Below are 11,192 nucleotides of genomic sequence, written 5' to 3' on the forward strand. Positions count from 1 at the left end.
GGGCTCCTGCTCCGGCGGGTCCTCTCAGCGGCGGGGCGGCTTCGGGTCGGGGCGGGGTGAGGAGAGGGGCGGCGGGGAGGAGTATATATGAGGGGGGTGTTGCCTTGGGGAAGGGGCAAGGGGCGGCGGTGACGAGCGGGACTTGGGGCGGCGGCGGTCTCCGTCTCGGTCTCCAGGAGGGAGACGAGGCACGGGGCTGGGCTGGGTCGTCGGCTAGGTTTCGGCCCAGTCGGCGCGCTTCGCGAGTTTGTTTTAAATAATTTCGCCGAATCTAAAAAAATCATAGAAAAATAACTAAAAATCCAAAAATGCCAAAACAAATTTTCACCGTCTAATTAAAATAATTAGAACAAGATGAACATTTTCTTGGCCCAAAAATGCAGTTTTGAAAACGTGCAATTTTTCTAATGCAATTAAAATTGCAAATAAAATCCAATATTTGATTTTAATATTTTTCCTCCAATATTTCAATTATTTTGGAGAAGTCATATTTTCTCCTCTCATTTATTTTAATATGAAATATTTTATCAGAGAGAAAAATAATTAAAACCAAAAATCCTCATTTCACTATTTGATAAAAACCAAATATGAAAACCGGGAAAAATCCCCAACTCTCTCCGAGGGTCCTTGAGTTGCTTAGGATTTTCGAGGATTTGCCAAAATGCAATAAAATATGCTATGCAATGATGATCTAATGTATAACATTCCAAATTGAAAATTTGGGATGTTACAAACCTACCCCCTTAAGATGAATCTCGCCCTCGAGATTCGGGTTGGCTGGAAAATAGGTGAGAGTGGTTCTTCTGTAGATCTTCCTCTCGCTCCCAGGTGGCTTCATCTTCCGTGTGGTGACTCCACTGAACTTTGCAGAACTTGATAACCTTGCTGTGGGTGACTCGGCTGGCATACTCAAGAATCCTAACTGGTTTCTCCTCATAAGCCAGGTCACTATCCAGCTGAATCGCTTCCAATGGCACCGTATCTCTCAGTGGTATCTCAGCCATCTCTGCGTGGCACTTCTTCAACTGGGAAACGTGAAATACATCATGAACTCCTGACAATCCTTCAGGCAATTCCAGCTTGTAAGCAACTTCTCCCATACGATTCAAAACTTTGTATGGTCCTACAAAACGTGGCGCTAATTTTCCTTTAACTCCGAAGCGCTTCACTCCTCAAAGTGGTGATACACGAAGATAAACTCTGTCTCCGACTTCGTGAACTGTCTCCTTATGTTTAGAATCCGCATAACTCTTCTGCCTGGATTGGGCTACCTTGAGCCTATTGCGAATCAACTTCACTTTCCGTTCAGACTCTTTAATAAAATATGGTCCAATCAACTGGCGGTCTCCGACTTCGTCCCATAACAATGGTGTTCTACACCTCCTTCCGTACAAAGCTTCGAAAGGGGCCATCTTCAAACTGGTTTGATAACTGTTGTTGTAAGAAAACTCTGCATACGGCAAATTGTCGTCCCAACTAGATCCATAATCTAGCGCACAAGCTCTCAACATGTCCTCCAAAATCTGATTGACTCTCTCGGTCTGTCCGTGTGTCTGTGGGTGAAAAGCTGTACTGAATTCTAGCCTGGTTCCCACAGTTTCATGTAACTGATTCCAAAACTTTGAGGTAAACTGGTCCTCTATCTGATACAATGGTCCTCGGAACTCCATGCAAACATACGATTCTGGTCAGGTCTATTTTTGCCAACTTAGCACTGGTGTAAGTGGTCTTCACTGGGATGAAATGAGCTACTTTCGTCAAGCGATCGACTACAACCCATATTGAGTCATAGCCTGAACGAGTCCTGGGCAATCCTGTGATAAAATCCATGCCTAGTTTATCCCACTTCCATTCGGGTATCGGCAATGGCTGTAGCAATCCTGCTAGCTTCTGATGCTCTGCCTTTACTCTCTGACATACATCACAAACTGCTACATACTCCGCAATATCCTTCTTCATTCCGGTCCACCAGAAAGTATCCTTCAAATCCAAATACATCTTGGTATTTCCTGGGTGAATCGAATACGGCGAATCATGGGCCTCTTGCAAGATCAACTTATTTTGGAGAAGTCATATTTTCTCCTCTCGTTTATTTTAATATGAAATATTTTTTCGGAGAGAAAAATAATTAAAACCAAAAATCCTCATTTCACTATTTGATAAAAACCAAATATGAAAACCGGGAAAAATCCCCAACTCTCTCCGAGGGTCCTTGAGTTGCTTAGGATTTTTGAGGATTTGCCAAAATGCAATAAAATATGCTATGCAATGATGATCTAATGTATAACATTCCAAATTGAAAATTTGGGATGTTACACTACTAGACTAGCTCGTTGATTAAAGATGGTTAAGGTTTCCTAACCATAGACATGTGTTGTCATTTGATAACGGGATTACATCATTAAGAGAATGATGTGATGGACAAGACCCATCCATTAGCTTAGCATATTGATCAATCAGTTTATTGCTATTGTTTTCTTAATGTCAAATACATATTCCTTCGACTATGAGATTATGCAACTCCCGAATACCGGAGGAATACGTTGTGTGCTATCAAATGTCACAATGTAACTGGGTGATCATATAGATGCTCTACAGGTATCTCCGAAGGTGTTTGTTGAGTTGGCATAGATCGAGATTAGGATTTGTCACTCCGAGTATTGGAGAGGTGTCTCTGGGCCCTCTTGGAAATACACATCATAAGAAGCCTTGCAAGCAAAGTGACTAAGGAGTTAGTTGCAAGATGATGTATTACGGAATGAGTAAGAGACTTGTCGGTAACGAGATTGAACTAGGTATGAAGATACCGACGATTGAATCTCGGGCAAGTAACATACCGGTGGACAAAGGGAATTAATATGTTGTCATGAGGTTCGACCGATAAAGATCTTCGTAGAATATGTAGGAGCCAATATGGGCATCCAGGTTCCGCTATTTGTTATTGACCGGAGAGGTGTCTCGGTCATGTCTACATAGTTCTTGAACCCGTAGGGTCCGCACGCTTAACATTCGTTGACGATATAGTGTTATATGAGTTATATGATTTGGTGACCCAATGTTGTTCGGAGTCCCGGATGAGATCACAGACATGACGAGGAGCTCTGGAATGGTCCGGAGGTGAGCATTGATATACAGGACGATGGTATTCGGACACCGGAAGAGTTTCATAGTGCACCGGGTAGTCATCGGGTCACCGGAAGGGGTTCCAGACCACCCCGCTAGGTGTATGGCACTAATGGGCCAAGGGGGCAGACCAGCCCACAAGGGGGCTGGCGCGCCCCTCTCCCTGGCCGCCGGCCCCAGGGAAGGAAAGGGGAAGGGCTAGTCCCTCCTGCCTCCCCCTTCTCATGGGAGAAAGGAAAGGGGAGGGGGCACCCTCCCCTGCCTTTCCCCACTCACCTAAAAAGGAAAGGGGGCGCGGCTTGGGGAGGGCCCCAAGTAGGATTCGGCCTACTTGCACTACAAGAAATATGTCAACTTGTCACCTTGACTATTGGTCACTGAAAGGTCATTGTTTTTCATTTGCGACCTTTTTGTGACCAAAAACAAAAGGTCAAAAGCTGGAAGTCGTAAACTGAAATTAACTTCTCTATGAGAAGGTCGTAGACGTTTACGACCAAAACAGAAGGTCATTGAACCCATGACCTTTTGTTTTGGTCACTGGCTGTCTGCCCAGGCCACGTCGGATCTAACGTGGCAATCTGACGTGGCAAAATTGCGACCAATTTTGGTCGTTGGTAAGATTCAGCCCGGTCCAATTCGGTGTTCTACATGGGCCAAGCCCATTAATTCAGCCTTTTATGATATTTTTTTTGAATGATGTTTTTGGGCCTTTTCTATAATGGGCCTTTACCTTTCCGCATAGTTTGTTTCCTTTTTGTTTCTATTTTCTATCTGAGTCGAGGCCTGCTTATAATAATTCTGAATAACTTTTCAGCCCAGGTTATTTTGGGCCATGGCATCTTAATAGTACAAGTATATTTGGGCCGTGGCCACTATCAGGTCCAGTAAGAACATTTTTTCTGGAGAATTTAATGTTCAAGTAAAATATACACAATACATTATAGCAAAATAGCACATACAACAGCAGATACATTTTCATTTCACTCCTACTATAGCTCACTACAACATAGACAGTACATGACACTTCATCCTTCATTTTTTTGCGAGGCACTAGACGAGTACATCTCACTTCAAATAAACAGTACTGTTCTCGGAAGCAAAATACGCCACCACACGCCATGGTGCACCATCTTACTCGATCTGGCCTCAAGAAACTAGCAGCGCTGCTTGCTCCTTTGGCCTAGAGCTCCTTGCTGTAGAGGATGGCTGAAACTCGGATGCGGAGCTCCCTGCACATGACATATTGTGTCAATGCTTGCAGCAACAGAAAGAACTCACATACCATAGAACTTGCACATTAATGTATCAACCACCAAACAGTATGAAGCAAAAACAAACAAGAGGGGGAGGAGTTTATACCTGATATTCTTGAGCCTCTCTTTAAGCAAAAGCATCATCCAAGGTAATCGTCTAAAAAAGAACACTCCTTATGATTCTGGAAATGGACCAACACAGTAGTAGTGAAGCTATGCGGGAACTTTTTAAGCAGTTTATCGCTTCCTGGAGACACCAACAGTCTTTCCTCTCCTGCCCCAGTAGTGACGCAGACCACGATGGTTCCTGGGAAAGAGAGCAAGGTTTCAAGCATAAGTGATCGCTCATACATCTATGCACTAAGGAAAAATGCTACTGCAACAGTGAAGTTTTAAGGAATCAGCCATCAGGCACCAGCATACATCTATTGGAAACAGAGCATTGATATACAGATCAGCTGGGTCACATACAAGGTACACTAGAAAGGTATAAATGAATACATTGACAATCATCAATACCAGATTGCAAGAGATAACAATTATGTACCTAAGCAAGTCGACAATGGCATAGGGCAGGATATAAAATCTGGATACAAGTAATAGACAAACTAGTTCCAACAGATTGACTGAATTGAACTGCTATATAACCAAGTTAGAGCTGGCAGAAGTTGCATGTAAATAAACATCCATAGAGCTAGCAGTAGCAAAAGATGACTTCGGTCTCTGCTTGACTAATGAATCGGTACATCTTCAAGCGAAAAATCATGAAGATCACACTACGATGTCCCTAACAACAGTAGAAGCTCAGAGGTGTGACAATATTTCGTAATATATAAGCCTTGTCTACAACTTTCCGCTTAACATGCAAATAAAAATCAGCCACTTATTGCTTATTTCATGCTTCAATTTTTATTTTTAGTTTTGTTAGGATAATATGTATGCATAGGTACAGTCCTATACTTGTTTGGGAAGTCAAGATATTCATGTCAACAATTATATAGAGCCAAACAATCATTTAAGCATAGAAGGCACGTCATTTCTATATATAACTAAAGCATATTCAGCAAGCTACCGAAGCCAACAACTATGATTACTTAGGAAGGAAAATAGTCATCATAAGCCTATATTTCTTCGGGTTGGGCTCATGCACCACGAAACAACTTTAAAAATATAGAACCAATCTAGTAGGGGAAATTGATATGTAGTAGAGTTGCATTAACTAATATATTGTGCTAGCTAGTGTAATGAGATGGATGCAAACTCAGAATCTTTCTTAGCTTAAATAAGAGAAGATGGAAAAAAGAGCAGAGCCGAAGTAGGGGTTGATTGGAAGAAGTATCGCTTTATTGAAGCGATGCGAGGCTTGGCTTGGGTGACTAGCAGGTCCAATGCTGAAATGTTATTGAACATGAGGAGCGACAGCAACAGTCCCACTGAAGAAACCACATATAGTCCTTTGTTGCGGCATCAGAAAACATGTAAGTAGCGAGCGCAGCATCCTGTAAGTATTGAGGAAAACGAAATTGTTACAAAATGCAGTACATACGAACGAGATATGCATCCTTGAGAGGTCAGACAGACAGACGAAATAGCCTGGCGTATGTATGCATCTATGTAATGTATAACAAGAAAATAGCAGGGGTGGATGTATCTGTACTTGTGCAATGCAGATGCAGATGTGCAGACTGAATTTTTTCCAAAGTAAATACATACAGACAAATAGACGGTAAATAATGCTAGATGGGATGGGACTGACCATGAGAGTAGTTGATTCATTCCATTGTAATATATTAGCTAGTGTAATATATGAGACTATCAACCATCGAATTACAAAAGAAACAACATGAAATTGTTGTTATGGCCAAGCAGAAGAAATCTCCTACTAATAAACAGTGATATATAAGGAGAATTATTAAAGCATAGAATTATCCACAATGGCCATATGAATACAGGCATGTGCAGTGGCTAGGAGGATCAGAATACTGGCTTGGTTTCTCTGAAGAGAAATAATAGCGTTCATGTGTGTGTGTCTATTCTGATGAGCCATTACCATCTAGCCAACAACATGGAGATAATACACATTCTGGACCTAAATCAACATTTTTTATTTTGTTTATGAAAAAATGCTGCTGATAATATATGCCAACGGTATCTTTACCTACAAATTAGGTGGTGAGCTACATGAGGTAAAAACTGAGATGACATTCAATCATCCGGTAGCAAAACAAGCTTACTAGCTAGCTAGTACACTAGAATATGACCATCCAACATGCACACACGCATCATGCAGGAACATGTATGAACATTTTTCTGTAAGGGGGACATCAAGACCCTGTTTTGGAAGGACAAAAGAGCTCTTGAACGAGTTCTGGTCATCAGGTGCTTCTTCACCATCAGGCTCATTTGCTGCTGCTCATCCTCCTACTCCATCTACATGAACAAGAGAAAGTTAGTTGTTTGCATGGAATTCACTTAATAAAACAGTGGGTCAAGCTGAAAATATGTAATACAGATAAGAGTCCTAGGTTATGTCTGTACAGAACAGAGCAGCGGCAAGAGTAATGCAAATCACTGACCAAAACAGTGGGTCAAGCTGAAAATCGGTAACAGAAATTGCAGGATTGAGTATATCAAAACATGTCAGCCATTGATAACGCCAATAAGAAGCCAAAGGCGAAAGATGCTTTGTTTTTGCTTGGAAACTAAGACTGAGTTGCCGGCTAGCTAGTGGAGTGACATGTTTGTAATGGCAGTTTGGTACTATTGGCTGTAGAAATATGGGAAGAACACATTCAGGGTTGGAGGTCAGACACTTGCACGCCCATCTCCAAGGTTGGCTGCTAGTGCTCCATTGATTAATATATGAAATTTGAAAGGGGCTAATCTGACCATCAACCTGATTTTCTGAATACTATTACAGTCAGTCTGCAATAAATATGCAATAATAATGTATAGCCCCAGATTTTCTGAACTATAAAAATGATGTAGCAAAATCAGGGGTTGTAGTAAATGGTACCAAGTGTTCATTTTTTACTGCTCAAGCTAGCTCAGTGCTTCCTTAATAAACTGGAAAGATGCAGCAAATACGAGATTTCTGCATCATAGGATAACCTGATATTTCCATAAGTTACATTTGGAAGCTCAACTAGTAGTACGAGATTAATAAATGGCTCCAATGCGAGTCATTAGTCAGGCCATGCAATGAAAAGTATTCATCACTAGCTAGGATGTGTATAAATACTACTGTAGATTCACTATTAGCAGTACATGCAGTCTAATACAGTCGGACATTATCCTAGATGGAAGCCTTGTACTACTGCAGAATTACAATTGCGGATGAGGGATCAGAAAGTACCCTCAAGGGCCCATGGAGATTGCCCTAGCAGCGACCTCGGAGAGGCCGGTGATAAGGACGAGGGACGAGCAGGCAGGTCACCACCACCACCACCCCTGGGCGGTGGCGCGTTCACATCCTCCCACTGTGCCGCCGCACCAGGAGACATGGAGCTGGATGAGGAGTGCGATTGGATCTGGAAGGAGTGCTCCAATAAATCAAGGGGATGAAGGATCAAATCAAAGATTGAGGTCGCCGCTTACATCTTACTGACGATCCTAGCGCGGGCGTCGGGATGGAGCCCGGAGCGCCAGTCACCTCCGGCGGTGGGGCGCTGGTGCGTTCGGGTCAACCCCGCCTCCGGCGGCCGCGGTGGCGGGATCTGAGTCTTGGGTGGGGCGCCAGTTGGCGTCCACGCTCCCCCTCCCCTCGCCCCTCCGGCTCGTCAGTCATAGCCAACGAGTAGATCGGGGAGGGAGGTCGCTTGCTCGGGAGATCGATTGATGGCGACGGCGCCTGGACGGAGACGTGAGGGGAACTGGGCTCGGCGGTGGGACCAGCGCGGGGGCGAGGGGAAGGCGGAGGTGGCTCGCCTGCCCTTTTTCGGCGTGGGGCGTGCGGCATGGTGGGAGACAGAGGCGAAGTGGTGAGCGTGCGAGGAACACGGATCGGGGAGGTCCGAGGCCATGAGGAAAAGGAGGTGTGGCGCCGAGGGCGGGACGAGCGCGGCGGCCCTGCGGCGGAGGGCGCCGACCGAGGCCTCCGGGACGGGCGGAGGAAGAGCGGCAGACGTCCTCCAGGAGGCGAGGAGGAGCGAATGGTGGCGCGCGGGCGCGGGCGGCGGGGTCGGATCTGAATCGGGGAGAATGGATCTGAATCGGGAGGGATGGGATCGGCGGGGTGGCGGCGGCGATGGGGGAGAGGGAGTGCGTGAGGTGGGTGGCGCATCTGGAGCGCTAGGGTACGTGGGGTGAGAGGGTGAGGGAGTTTTCTTTTTCTTTTTCTTTTTTTGGGACAAAGAGGGGGAGGGGTGAGGGAGAAAGGGCTGTCGTTGGATCCAATAGCATCCGACGGCGTTTGAGCACGATCCGCGTGACATGTCCATGGACCAATCAGAACGCAGTACACGTTATGACCTTCTAAATTGGTTGTAATCGACTAAAAATAAGGTGTTGAACCATATTTTTCAAAAAAAGGTGTTGAATCATATAAACAGTTTTATGATATGAGAAATTCAAAAAGAAACATTCTCATTGTGTCACCAAATGTGACATAGTTTTTAGGAAAACTAACAAACTTGAAATTGGAATAAGACAAATATCTTTTAAAAATTGTTATGAGAAATGAGTTTTTAGGGGGGGGTCATTTTCTACTTTTTCACATGAAAAATTCAAAGAAATGATCTCATATTGAGCACAATGGTGCATCTTGCAATGGCAAACAATATTGCCTAAGGAAGTTTTCATTTTCTTTGGACGAAAAAATCATTTTCCATTTTTCGAGTGCCCCAAATGAGGTTTTTTTGTGAAGAACCTACCAAATAATTGTTGCAAAATTGGACCAAATCATTTTTATAAAATACTAGGCCATATTTAATGCACAATTGACCAAATGGTTGGGTGTAAAAAGTTTTGATCCACCTCTGGTGAAAAAGACAAATTTCCGCCGTTTTAGCTGGAAGCGGGTCAAATTTGAACTGCAGCTGCCTCATAGTTTGCTATTTATTTTTTCGAAAAATCATTTCTAGGTACAAAAGTATCTATTTAATCAGAGAAACACCAAAAATATTCCAAGATTCAACCACTAGCTAGGAACGGTCATTCCCGCTGTTTTGACCGCATTTTGAAACGGGTATGAAAAATAAAAAAAATAAAAAAATTGGAAAACCTCCGCATTGTGTCATTATATATGACCAAGTTGCCATGAAAAACAATAAACTTGTAATACGGTAATTCTTTTTAAAAAGTGTTCTCAGAAATGAGCTATCATGTGTGAAGATTCATGGCTTTCAAGTCAAATGATCAATCTTATGGCCACATTCATGGCATAGTTTGTTCAAATGATCTCATATTGTGCACAAGTGTGCATCCTGGAATTCCAAACAATGTTGCCTAAGGGAGTTTTCATTTTCTTTCCACGGAAAATTCATTTTCCATTTTCCGAGCGCCCGAAATGAGTTTTTTTTGTGAAGGACCTACCATATATTTGTTGCAAAATTGGACCAAATCAATTTTATAAAATACTAGGCCATATTTAATGCACAATTGACAAAATGGTTGGGTGTCAAAAGTTTTGATCCACCTCTGGTGAAAAAGATAAATTCCCGCCGATTCAGTAGGAAGCGGGTCAAATTTGAACTGCAACTGCCTCATAGTTTGCTCTTTATTTTTTCTAAAAATCATTTCTAGGTACATAAGTACCTATTTAATCAGAGAAACATCAAAAGTTTTCCAGGATTCAACCACTATCTAGGAACTGTCAAGCCCGTCGTTTTGACCGCATTTTGAAACAGGCATAAAAAATTCAAAAAAATTCAAAAAATTGGAAAACCTTCGCATTGTGTCATTATATGTGACCAAGTTTTCAGGAAAAATAATAAACTTGTAATACGGCAACTATTTTAAAAAAGTGTTCTCAGAAATGAGCTATCATGCGTGAAGATTCATGGCTTTCAACCCAAATGATCAATCTTATGGCCACATTCATTGCATAGTTTGTTCAAATGATCTCATATTGTGCACAAGGGTGCATATTGGAATGAAAAACAATGTTGCTTAAGGGAGTTTTCATTTTCTTTGGACGAAAAATTCATTTTCCATTTTTCGAGTGCCCGAAATGAGGTTTTTTGTGAAGGACCTACCATATATTTGTTGCAAAATTGGACCAAATCAATTTTATAAAATACTAGGACATATTTAATGCACAATTGACCAAATGGTTGGGTATAAAAAGTTTTGATCCACCTCTCGTGAAAAAGACAAATTCCCGCCGATTCAGTTGGAAGCGGGTTAAATTTGAACTGTAGCTGCCTCGTAGCTTGCTCTTTATTTTTTCCAAAAATCATTTCTAGGTACATAAGTATCTATTTAATCAGAGAAACACCAAAAAATTTCAAGATTCAACCACTAGCTAGGAACGGTCATTCCCGCCGTTTTGACCGCATTTTGAAACGGGCATAAAAAATTCAAAAAAAATCAAAAAATTAGAAAACCTTCGTATTGTGTCATTATATGTGGCCAAGTTTCCAGGAAAAATAATAAACTTGTAATGCGGAAATTATTTTAAAAAAGTGTTCTCAGAAACGAGCTATCATGCGTGAAGATTCATGGCTTTCAAGCCAAATGATCAATCTTATGGCCACATTCATGGCATAATTTGTTCAGATGATCTCATATTGTGCACACGGGTGCATCTTGGAATTCCAAACAATGTTGCCTAAGGGAGTTTTCATTTTCTTTGGACGAAAAATTCATTTTCCATTT

The 11,192-nt window shown here is 42.4% G+C and overlaps 1 long non-coding RNA gene across 2 annotated transcripts; it reads right to left on the reverse strand.

Moving 5' to 3' along the window:
* Nucleotides 1-3,916: 3,916 nt before the first annotated feature.
* Nucleotides 3,917-8,681, reverse strand: LOC123119361 (uncharacterized). Of its 2 annotated transcripts, XR_006458625.1 has the most exons (5): nucleotides 7,974-8,677; nucleotides 7,732-7,906; nucleotides 6,708-6,806; nucleotides 4,483-5,875; nucleotides 3,917-4,352 (listed from the first exon to the last, which is right to left on the reverse strand). It is a non-coding gene; the product is annotated as an uncharacterized lncRNA (long non-coding RNA). The 2 variants fall into 2 exon arrangements; XR_006458624.1 differs by having other exon boundaries at nucleotides 4,483-6,806; nucleotides 7,974-8,681.
* Between the last annotated feature and the right edge of the window lie 2,511 nt (nucleotides 8,682-11,192).

Source organism: Triticum aestivum, chromosome 5D, assembly GCF_018294505.1.
Source record: "Triticum aestivum cultivar Chinese Spring chromosome 5D, IWGSC CS RefSeq v2.1, whole genome shotgun sequence".
Lineage (NCBI taxonomy): Eukaryota > Viridiplantae > Streptophyta > Magnoliopsida > Poales > Poaceae > Triticum > Triticum aestivum.